Genomic DNA, 12,619 nt, shown 5'->3' with positions numbered 1-12,619 from the left:
TCCCCCCTTTACAGGGATGGGCGGCCACTTGGCTCCGCTCTGAGCAATGGGAAGTCAGGGCACATCTTCTGGGGGTGTTTCTTTTTCCAGATGAAAGACAGCAGAGCAAAAAGAGAAGGGCTTTTGTCTTCTGCTCTGACTTTGGATGTGATCAAGCCGCCTGGCGCTGAAACGGCCACTTTGGAAACACGAGGTGACCAGCACGAGCCAAGCCCAAAGTCTGAGGCTGGCGAGGGCAGGGGTAGCCTGGGAGAGCCTGAGCTCCTGAGACACTGTGGAACTGCCCTCCCGGACCTGCCTCTAGAGCCCTCACAGGGAGAGACAATACATGCCTTCAATTGCCTAAGTAATTTCTCCGTCTAGTAACCAGGTTTTCCCCTTACAGTTTCTTGTATTTTGCCAGCCTGATTAGCAGCAGCCCAGACTGAATTCAAAACCTGATTTCACTGGCAACAGCAGTGAGATGCTGGGCTTGTCCAGTCACTTTGCCAACCGCCCTTCATTTGTGTGCTTATGATAATTATTTATTTAGTGAAACAGGAGTCATCATTTTAACAGTACCTCCTTCCTGGGACTTTATTATCATGAAAGCGACTGATCCGTGTAAACTGCTTACACAATACCTAGCACATTGCTAAAGCTCAAATTTTAGAGAGAGTAATAAAGGAGTAAATAGCTAAAGTTATAGTGAACCATGATAAATTATCTAAAGTTATCATTGTCATCATCATCATGATTATTAAGAGAATGAGTGATAATATAAAGCAAATCTGCTTTTGGATCTTTTATTAACCATTTACCCTCTTTGGGTTGCTCTCCTCCTGTGTAGATGTGAGCAGCGATCTCCCTCATCAGATTGCTGGGAGGATTTAGTGAGGTTGTGTTAAAAAACGAATAAATAGAAGCTTGGGGCCGGGTAACGGTAAGTGTACAGTAAACAATAAATACTCAGAATGAGAATTCAGGAGCAGAACTTTTCTCTGTGTGGAAAAGCACCAGCTTAGTTCAGTTTTCTCCAAGTGTGCGCTTCCCCCCCCCCTTTTTTTTGTTTTTGTTTTTTTTGGGGGGGGTTGGTTTAACCATTTATTTATATATTTTTACTTAGAAATGTTTCTGTCAGTAGAGTGAAACTAAATTTTAGAGACACTGGGTGTCATTAGTTTGGATATCGGTGGTTGGTTATAAAAGAGAGACGTGGAAATTATTTCCCTGATGAGAAGATTTCAGAACTTCCGTGGACTGGACAGCTTCACGTGATGCCATTTCAACAGTGACATTTCTGTCTACGTATTTTCCAAGGGTGTCACCATCTCTAAATAAGAAATAAATCTTGTCATCTACAACTACTTTGGTGACTCTGTATTCTGGGAGAAGAACTTTATCTCCAAAGTTCTCTCTCATTGGTTGAATCTCTCCACTCTTTCCTTTAGAGCCCAATCCAACAGCTACTCCTGTTGCTTGCAATATTTCTCCTTGAGATTTTTCTGGAAGCATAATGCCTCCTTTGGGTAGTTTCAGCTGCACTCCTTGCAACTAATACTCGGTCCAAGAGAGAAAGAAATCTTCTAAATGCCTGTCCTGCCATGACTCTGGATGCTACAGTTCGTACTTTATTTCCTCTCTCTCTCTTTTTTTTCATTTTGTAGCACTTTGTAGGTAAAGTGATGAGATGCAGAATTACAGCTCTGAGGCCGTCAGTCAGTCAATCAACAAATATTGAATAAGCCAGAGGTTCCCAAACCTTCACAGTTCATGGTGCCCGTGGTCTCTCTGTAAGTGGTACATGGTGTCCCTGGGCCAAAAGAAATACCTAATGGCATCATTTACTAAGTAGTTGGGTTCAAACAATTTAGTTAAAATTTGTGTCTTCAAAATTTAGTAGTTGTGTGAAAAAAAAATACACATCCATGGAAAGGAAAATGATACTGTTTTTTATTTCACTTTTAAACAACATAGAATCAACATCTCCAAGATGAGAATGTTAGTGTGAGAGTTTCTCCCGAGTGGCCTCCCTTTCCAATGATGTACATAGTGAAGCGTGTACTTTACTTAAAAAACCATCGATAATTACAGTTATTCATGGGACATGTGCTCGTGTCGGGGACTGCATGATTTCCCACACCTTGGAATCAGACTGGACCCCATCTCTCTCGTTTCCAGTTCCATGTTGATTTTTGTGCAGCCCTCACATTTTATTACAGCAATAACCAAACTTCCGGCTCCAAAATGTTTGATGTCATTGAAAGGAATGCCGATGATCTAATGTCGAAGCTATAAACTACCTCAAGCCGGTAGTTGGTCCAGGTCCCACAAATGTTGAGGGTCACTATCTTTCCCTTGAGAATGTAAAATATCGTGGTGCCCTTGTGAGTTTGCTGCAGCTCCTACGGTGAGTACCTCCGCACACAGTTTGGGCACCCCCTGACTAGTCAGTTACCTGGGGACCAGGAACACTGCTGAGCACTGAGGCCCGTGCATGAACCAGATGGACACTGTCTGTGCCCCACGGATCTACAGGTTAGTGGATGAGACCAACATTAATCGAATTATCTTACCCAACATGCATTACTACAAACTCCGATAAGTGCAGTGGAGTGAAACCAGCCAGCATGATGCCAGCGGGACCTTGTTCTCGGTATTGAGGGAAGACTCTATCCACATTTGATTCTCAGCAGCCGTTTCCATTGGTAGCCACAAATCTACAGCTGTACTCAGCACCATCCTTCCTAGAACAATGACTTGGATGGAGGAGAAAACTGGTACGATCAAAATTGGGGAATTAAAAATAACAATGTTAATTTTTTATTGAAGTATAGTCAGCTTACAGTGTTGTATCAATTTCTGGTGTACAGCACAGTGCTTCAGTCATACATGAACATATATATATGCGTTTTCATATTCTTTTCATTATAGATTACTATAAGATATTGAATATAGTTCCCTGTGCTGTACAGTAAAAACTTGTTTATCTGTTTTATATATAGTAGCTCATATCCGAAAATCTCGAACTCCCAAATTATCCCTTCCCACCCCCTTTCCTCCCTGGTAACCATAAGTTTGTTTTCTATGTCTGTGAGTCTGTTTCTGTTTTACAAATAAGTTCATTTGTGTATTTTTTTTAAGATTCTACAAATAAGTGGTATCATATGGTAATTTTTTTCTCTTTCTGGCTTACTTCACTTAGAATGACAATCTCCAGGTCCATTCATGTGGCTGCAAATGGCATTATTTTATTCTTCTTTATGGCTGAATAATATTCCATTGTATAAATATACCACGACTTCTTTATCCAGTCATCTGTTGATGGACATTTGGGTTGTTTCCATGACTTGGCTATTATAAATAGTGAAGAATGTGAATCTTAATGAGGTGTATCCAGATGGGGTTGATGATGCCAGTACCCACCTCATCATCTTCTTATTACCCCTGGTTTTTAGGGACAATGTACAGAGGGGGCTCTCCAAGAAAGACCACTTTATTTCAATAAGGCTTTTGCTGTAAATTCTAGAGGCTGGGCCAGGGTGAATGTCTGGGGCTTTTAAGATGAACGCTTTCTGTCTAGTTTCTGGGCAAGCTGAAGCTGACACCCTGGAAGCAGGTGGTCTGGCCTCCGGGGCCTCTGTACCCTGGGCCCTCTCCTTCATCTCTTCATCTCACAGTGTGCAAGGCACTGAAGAGGTGGCCTCTCTCGCCAAACTATGTGGAGTAGTAAGACTCTCAGAAGATAAGACCATAGGGGAGAGTTTTGACCTCAGTCTCTCATCTCCTGGTCCAAAAGCCCCATCAAAATCTCCTCACCCGGTATTCTAACGTGGCCTCTGGTTGATGGAGGCGCGAGCTGAGAGCTCCCACTAGTGGCAGGAGTGGGTCACCAACACTTCTTGACTTTCCAGTGGCTTCTTCCCTCATTCACACTGGGTTTAACAGAAAGGCCTATAGTCCACGGGAGGCATTCAGAAATGCCATCTTCACCTTTATGGGGACGTTTCTCCAAATGCTAGCAGTGTTCCGTGAACCTGCAGGGAATGGATACTCCAAACCTTCACGGAGGTCTCCTTATTGTTAACCCCAAAGCCTCAGCTACGGGGTGGGTAGGGTACAGTCACGGCATTGCTGCCACCACCTCCCCGTCCCTGATTATTTTCTTTTGGGGACTGTTTAGAATCAAGAGATGTGAATTTTACACACACACACACACACACACACACACACACACGATTACTTTGTCCTGCCTTCTGCCAGCTGGGACACAGGTAGGGGCGGAGTCTGGAGTGAGCGGCTTAGAAAAGCTCTCCATGAGGATTAAGGAAAGTACTCTCCTCCCCTCCTTTCCTTGAAGATGCTTCTGCCTAGGTCTGCCTTTTCTCACTGTCGGGGTGGGGGTGCCCAGCACACAGGGGCGGAGGCGGCAGCTCAGTCCAAGAGCAGGCAGCAAACTCACCTCTCTCCCAGGTACCAAGGGCCCCTGTGCTGCCACGAGGTCCAGCCCACATCACTGAGGGATTAAACTGTAGTTCCGGGCAAAAATCTTTATAGTAATAAAGAGCATGCAATTGTCTGGCATATCCCCACAGTAATAGCTGAGTGAGTACAGGTTGGGGCGTTCAGGGTTCCTGGGTCAAGTTCAATAGTGCCTCATCACACCTTCCTAATATTATTATTACTATTATTATTATTATTATTATTATTATTATTATTATTATTATTATTATTATTATTATTAGTTTAATAAAGGATATAATTATAATACTGTGTATTACAAGTAAAAGCTAGATTTCCTAGCCCTCACCCAATGCCCTTTTCAGCATCCATGGGTCAACAACATTTTAGAGTTCTGATCTTCTTCATCTCTTATGATAGAAAATTTAAGAGAAAATAAAACAATAGCCCCTGGCTTCTGGTTATGAAGATATTAGAACTTTTACTGATGAGCAGAAGGAATTCTGAAAGGTCGAGATCTGTCTTCACGGGAGATGGAAGTGACGATACTGAAAAGGTGACCAGGTGTTATGGGCTGAAATGTGTCTGCCTCCAAAATTTATCTGTTGAAGCCCTAACCCTGCACTACCTGAAAATGTGACCGTATTTGGAGAGATTTTCGTAATGAAGGAGGTAATTAGGTAGAATGAGGTCATTAGGATGGGCTCTCCTCCAGTGACTGGGGTCCTTATGAGAAAAGGAGGTCAGGGCAGATGCACACGGAGGAAAGAGCTCGTGAAGATACAGGCAGATGGCGGCCATCCACAAGCCAGGGAGAGAGACCGCAGATGGAGCCACCCCCGCCCACACCTTGATCATGGACTTCTAGCCTCCAGAACCATGAGAGTAAATTTCTGTTGTTTATGGAAGCCCTAGAAAGCTAACACACCAAAGCTGGGAGTTTTTCTAATGATTTTAATGGTGATGCAGAATTCAAATGGTATTATTGAATAGAACAGAACTGGGATTCAAATTCAGGTAACCCTCACTCCGGAGTCGATATAAATGGCAAATGTTCATTGTTCACCACCTTGAACTGTTTCGGCTCTCAAAAGGGTATTAAAGAACATTCTGGGATTTTGTTTTTTAGAAAGATGGCTTTCTTGGTGTCGTGGAGGGGTGAGCAGGAAGCTTCTACGTTTATCCATCTCTTTATCCTTCTGTCTTAGCACCCAAGGCTTTGGCTGAAGGCACAAGCCTGGCTTCTGTTTCTCTTCCCGGTGTTTCCTCCAAACCAAGTGCTCCTGGAGGGCAAAGTGGAGGAGCCGGGTCCCCAGGGCTCTGCAAGCTGCATAAGCACATTCTTGTGTGGGAAGCTCCCTGTGTGCACACTGGGTCGAGGACTTGAAACTTCCTGTTGTGACTTTGTGTGTAATAACAGCCCATTTTCCCGGGCTGCATCCAGAGACCCAGATGCGCTTCCAGCAGGCAAGGCCTCTCATCCAGGCAGTCAGAGGGGGCTGGGGAGAATCCGTGCCCTGCTCAAGGAGCCAGAGTGCAGACAGGGAAATAGGGTGCAAAGCCTGCTTTAAGGAGGATTCCTTATTTCGGGAGTCTTGAAGGGCAGAGTACCTTAATCCTCAGGCCAACGGCTCATGTTTGTATATAAACTTTTTACAAGCATCATCCTATTTGGTCCTATTAGATCTGCCCGTTACCCCAGTTTATGGGTGAGGGAAGTGATGTCTCATGGGGACACCTGCACTGCCAGTCACATGAATGATGTGACGATGCATACTGAGCAGACACCTTAAAGCAGCAGCATACAGGTTCCTGTGACAGCCTTGTCTCGGCATTTGTCTTGGGCCCCAGAGCCAGACAGCCAAGCTGGGCTGAGGAGCGTGTTCAGCTGACACAGCGGTTCCTGGGGTCACCCAGGGACCAGGGCTGTGTGCACGCATGAAGGGTGGGACGGGGCGCAGGTCCTCCAAAAGGGCGCTGGCCTGGCAGTTCTCTACATTTGATCCTGTACTCTTGGCAGGCAAAGATAAATGCGGCAGAATGGTCCGATGATGCGATTAGATGCGTAGTGCACCTCGACGTAGACTTAATAATTCCAGACTTGGTACAGGTCTCCCAAGGTAATACCCCTGTTTACAGTTACCCGGTGCCACCCACCACCTAGACTAGAGAAAGGAAGTAATTTTAGAATGGAAATCTGGGCTACTGTTACTAAATTTGTAGCCTACTGAGTCTCTCCATTTCTAAATTTTTTCACTATTGATTTAGTTTTTTTTTTTATCTACAAGAGAGCTTTCCATCTGCCATAGGTAATAAGAATGGCTTCAGTTAGGAATAAAGAGCCATCTTAAGATGAACTTCTTGGCAAATCTGTTGAGATCTCAGAATCCTCTTCTCCCTTCTGTCTCTGAGGTTTTACCAAGTTACTTGTAACAAGTGTGGCAGACCCGAACTTCCTCATTTTTAATGGGCTTCGCTGCCATTTCTGCTCCACCCAGATCCCTGTTGGAAAGTCATCGGCAGCCCGTATGGCTCCTTGGTGTCAGCTAAACACCATGTCCACTGTGGGCTGGTGCATCCCTGCAGGCTCTGGGCTTAGCGAGCTGAGTGTGCCTCTGTGCGGAGGAAAAGGTGCCCTTCCCTGGGGTGAGCAGTCAGGTGGAGTCTTGGAGGGCAAGGTGCAGCTGGAAGACAGCAGAGTGAGGGAGCTGTGTTCACCCCTTCAGCGGTCCAGCTGCTCAGGCAGCCCGGAGACAGGAGGCACTCACCCCCCGGGGTTCCAAATGGAGAGCTTTCTCTGCCCCTTCTGATCCTCTCTGCAGGGTCTCTAACCATTGCCCCACCCCACCTCGCCCCCAGCCCCTGTCGTCAGTTCGGTGGTCCAGGAAGCACCCTCTGCCTCGCCTTGTACCCACTAACTCTTTTCCTATCCGATGTGAATTCACTCACGCTTGTTCCCTCCTCACTCCACTCCGGTTTCCAGTAATTCTCTATTTCCAATTGGCCAAGCTTGGCTATTAGTATGTGAAGCAGACACATTTGCCGAAAGTCAATTTGTCAGATGAACGAGTCACCCAATTACTGAAGATTGTTGGAAGTGTTAGCATTGCCCTAATGTGCCCCAACTCCATCTCTACCCCCAGAAACTGTCAGAAAAATGATTTCCTTGGACGCGAGACAGTTTGCAGAGTCACAGTAAAAGGCAGGAGCAAAAGCAGAAGCAAGTTACTTTGCTGTAAAAAGGGAAGAATGCTATCTCGTTCTGGGGGCTTTGTTAGGATTAACTCCTTTAATACAAAAAAGCACTTAGAACAGCCTGGCCGGCGATATTCAGCATCCAATAAATGCTAGTGATTATAACCACTCTGATCATTACTATTCTTAATTTCGCACACACATTTAAATAATATAAAGTAAACCATACATTAGATGAAAAATTAAAATAACAATTTAAACAAGAATGCCAGGAAAAGAAGAAGATAAGATTCAGAGGTCCATACCCTTGGTTTCGTCATTTACTCGGGGAGGCAAGAGGGGCTGGAGACTGAGTTCAGTCACCAATGGCCACTGATTTAATCAACTGTGGTTATGAAATGAAGCCTCCATAAAAGCCAAAAGAACGAGGCTCAGAGAGCTTCCGGTTGGTGAACACATGGAGGTGTTGGAGCTGGGGGAACGTGGAAATTCCCCGTCTCTTCCCATGTATCTTGCCCAATGTAGCTCTTCCACCTGGATGTTGCTGAGTTGTATCCTTTTCTAATAAACCGATGATCTAGTAAGTTAAATGTTTCCCTGGATTCTGTGAGCTACTCTAGCAAATTAATCAAATCCAAGGAGAAGGTGATGGGGACCTCTGATCTATAGCCAGTCGGTCAGAGACACAGGTGACAACCTGCACTTGGAATTGGCATCTGAAGTGGTGGAGGAGGGAGCAGTCTTGTGGGACTGAGCCCTGAACATGGAGTTCTGATGCTGTCTCCCAGTAGAGTGTCAGAATTAACTGCTCTGTGGTGTTAAGAAAAACACACATTGGACATTCTAATTTCAGGTGTTCAAATGAAAAAAAAAAAAGTTGCCTCTTAGAGGTAGAATACTAATTGTGAGCCTAAGCAAATGACTTAACCTTGTGGAGCCTCAGTTTCCTCATCTGTAAAATGGAGATAATACCAGTAACTACCTTATAGTTTATTGTGAAACTTAATTGACATATTGCTGGTAAAGCAGTCTATCATGCTTAGGAAATAGAAAGCACTCGATAAATGAATTATGTTTTTAAAAATGTCCCTTACAAATGTAGCTCTTCTAAAACACTCAGCAGCAGGAGGAAGAATCAGCATTGTAACATTTTGCTATGTCTTGGGTGCAATTCACTTGTGCTAAGTAACGGTATCATTGACAACATAACTACCCAGCTGCTGGATGCCGTATGATTTCTATGTATTTTATTTTGTCAGTAACCCTCAAATGCTCTGGGGGATGAGTTCCAATATTCTCAGAAGAGCAAGGAAAACACGCAGTAACAACTGTCAAGGATTAAATAAGCAGCACGGATAGAAAGCCAAACAATTGATGTGCATATAATTGAGTCCAATACTGTGAAGTCTTACATGAGAAACTTGGAGATGGTAGCTGGATTCTTAAGGTATTAGTTTTGCTTCATAACCAGTATTTCCACGGGTGAGTAAACTCAGTATTAAAGAGAATGGTAGTGGCTTTTTCTGACTAGGGTTTTGTTTTTTTTTTTTCATTGAAGGTCATATCCAGCCCTAAAATAGACACTATAATTAATCCAGACCACCTGCTTCCTGGTGGTCAAGCTCCAATTCCCGCTGAATGTGTTTGGTGTCAGCCCCAGGCTAGCTGACAGGCAAAAGGCTGCTCTGTTTTGCAGCCACGAAGGAGTGACTTCTAAGAGAAATAAGGGCTTTGCATCCTCGTCGAAAGGCAGTAATGATAAAAAGGTAAGAAGCAGAGGTACAGGTAAATGCATCATTAGTCAAGCCTCGGTTTAGAGCAGTCACGTGGCAACATTTCCTCTGCTGGCTGATCTACCAGGAGTATTTTGGAAACAGACCATGTGATACAGGCTGAAGACGTTCCAGGGCCTGACACTCAGAAGCTGCAAGCTTCCAGCTAGAATGGGCAGTTTTATGCTAACGTTCCACAGGGCAGAGCATACATTTAAGTAAGATGAAAGGATGGGGAATGCGTGACCCTATGACCTTCCCCCCATTCACATAGAGACCCCTACATGGAACAGGAGGAGGTTTTTCTCTCAACAATCTCACCGGCAGTACATCCTTCAAACGTATCCAATATGCCCACTGAGGGACCTTCTAGTCTCTTAGGAAGAGAAAAGGATTTTCTAAATAGAAAGGAGAGTTAAAAATAAGTGAGGAAATTCAGACTAAGGAGATTCACTCCTTAACACACTGGAACTGGAGACTCTTAGGAGACCCCAGTCCCAAAGTTACTCCCAAGAGATCTTTTACGTGTTGGGTTGATGACAGAGGACCCTGAATTCACTCCAGGCAAAGACCAGGTGATGTGTGACCTCCAGGCGTCCTCAGGGCAAGCAGGTGGGGTGCGACTCAGGGTTGTGGGGGAGGCATCTACCTGCAGATATTTCTCCACTTTGACACTGAATCAGAAAAGGCAAAATTGGTGATTTTTTTCCTTGGAAATTTTATTTTAATCCACCATTATTTAGAGATCACTTTCTTCATTTCAGTCCTTCTCTACACGAGGGCAAGGCCAATACAGCACTGAGCAGATTGGACAGACTTGCTTTAGTTCCCAGCCCTGCTGCATCGAAACTTTGATTTCCTCATCTGTAAAATCAATAGAATAGTACTTAATCCAAGAGCCGATTTAAGATTTAAAGGAGATCACAGGTACAAAATGCTTGGCACAGTGCCTGACAGAATAAATAGTATTTGTTGCTCATTAATGGTGGTTACTGTTATGATGTTAATAATGACACTGATCAAGGATCCAGGATGATGGTTGAATGTGATGGCCTGGGCGGCACGGGAGGACACCAATCAGTAAATCGGAGATAAAAGCAGAAATGGAAGTCAAAGGGCCAACTTTGATCAGTTGTCAGGCTTGCCTGACAGCAAATGTCTATCCTGCTACCGGAGTCTCCCTGCCCCCTTTTAAGGCTCTGCCTCCTCACCCATCCCAGACCTGTACTCTCAGGTGACCAGGGCCCCTCACTGTACTATTCTGCAGTGACATCCCCTACTCGGTCCATCCCTCCACCCACAGCACGGCTTATCCGGCCAGGATCCCATTCCTTCATTACACAGCTCCCTGCTGGGAATCAGATACCTACATGCTATAAAGATGGTGTTACTGATGGTGGGAGGCTTCATGGATGTCTCTTAGTAGGGTCACACTTGTGGTTCATATCCCAAAGGCTCCTGGTGGACATTCCTCAATCTTCTATGAGTCTGAAAGGGAGTTTTTTAAAAAAAATTTTATTAAAGTATAGTCAGTTACAATGGTTTTAATCAGAGATGTTCTCAGGACTCTTTAAATCAAGCCCTCAAGTGCTTACCTTCTTTGCCTGTGTATAGAGTCCGCCCTTAAAGTAGGCTGAGAGTGACCCCATAGATTAAGGAAGTCTTAAACTCTTCAGATTTGTTCATGACTAAGCCACTGTTGTATTGAGATTTTTTTTTTTGGTAATATCTTCAGGCTGAGTTTTCCCCATCTGAAAGATGGGTTTAGAACATAAATCCAGTTTCTATCTCTTGGGCATCTCTTATCCTAAATGAGTGAATACCTGATCAACCAGGAAGTAGGGAGGACAGACAGTGCAGTGGTGTTGACTGGAGACAGGAGAGAGGAGAAGGTAGACTTAATATTATCCTTAGTCATGACTTGAGCCAAACTTAGCAGATTTAGAACCATGTTTAATAATCCTGTCTACATATTAGAATTAACTGGAAAGTTTTTTTAAGGAAAAAAAAATCTTAGGCTCCACCCTCTGAGATTCTGATTCAGTTGGTATGGGGTGGGATTTGAGCACCAGAATTTTTAAAGAAGATCCTGGAAGAGATTCTGTTGTGTAGCCAAGACAGAGAACCACTGTCTTGGGACAGCACTGGTAATACAAAGTAGGTGGAAAATGGTACCATATTAGGCAGGTCTTAGTTGTGACCAATAGCAGGGCCCAGCTCCATATTATGGAAGCATTTAGTAACTGGTGTTCATAGCATGGTCATGGTCTAGGGGGGAGAACTCTTAAAAGCCAAGGCTCACAAGAACCACTGAACAGTGGATCAGAGAAGCCCTCAAAAATCATCTAACTTTAATCCTCTTCCTTATCGCTGTGTGAACACTGGCAGTTCAGTTTGTCTCTGAGCCTTGGTTTCACTATCCATTAAATGAACAGGTTAGTTCTACACTGTTGGTGGGAATGTAGTTTGGTGAAGCCATTATGGAAAACAGTATGGAGATTCCTTTAAAAACCAAAAATAGACTTGCCGTATGATCCAGCAGTCCCACTCCTGGGCATATATCCAAAAAAAAACTATAATTCAAAAAGATACGTGCACCCCAATATTCATAGCAGTGCTATTTACAATAGTCAAGGCATGGAAGCAACCTAAATGTCCACAGACAGATGACTGGATAAAGAAGATGCAGTAAATTTATACAATGGAATACTACTCAGCCATAAAGAAGAATAAAAGGCCATTTGCAGCAACGTGGATGGTCCTGGAGATTGTCATTCTAAGTGAAGTAAGCCAGAAAGAGAAAGAAAAATATACGATAGCACTTGTATGTGGAATCTAAAAAAATGAGACAAATGAATTTATTTACAAAACAGAAGTAGACTCACAAACATAGAAAACAAACTTGTGGTTACCAGGGGTGGAAAGCGAGGGGTAGAGGAATAAATTGGGAGTTTGGGATTTGCAGATACTAACTACTATATACAAAATGGATAAACAGCAAGGTCCTACTGTATAGCACAGGGAACTATATTCTATACCTTGTAATAGCGTATAATGAAAAAGAATATTAAAAGGAATATATATATATATATATATATATATGTATGTATTACTATGCTGTACACCAGAAATTTACACAACATTATAAACTAATTATACTTCAATAAAAAAATTAAAAATAAAATAAACAGGATAGATTAGACAAGTTCAAG

The 12,619-nt window shown here is 43.6% G+C and overlaps 1 pseudogene; it reads right to left on the bottom strand.

Moving 5' to 3' along the window:
* Window positions 1-1,179: 1,179 nt before the first annotated feature.
* On the bottom strand, window positions 1,180-1,585 carry LOC141573372 (10 kDa heat shock protein, mitochondrial pseudogene; annotated as a pseudogene).
* Window positions 1,586-12,619: the final 11,034 nt, after the last annotated feature.

Source organism: Camelus bactrianus, chromosome 15 (assembly GCF_048773025.1).
Source record: "Camelus bactrianus isolate YW-2024 breed Bactrian camel chromosome 15, ASM4877302v1, whole genome shotgun sequence".
In the NCBI taxonomy this organism is placed as follows: domain Eukaryota; kingdom Metazoa; phylum Chordata; class Mammalia; order Artiodactyla; family Camelidae; genus Camelus; species Camelus bactrianus.
Note: the sequence above shows the minus strand (reverse complement) of the source record. Positions and strands in the feature narration are given on the sequence as shown.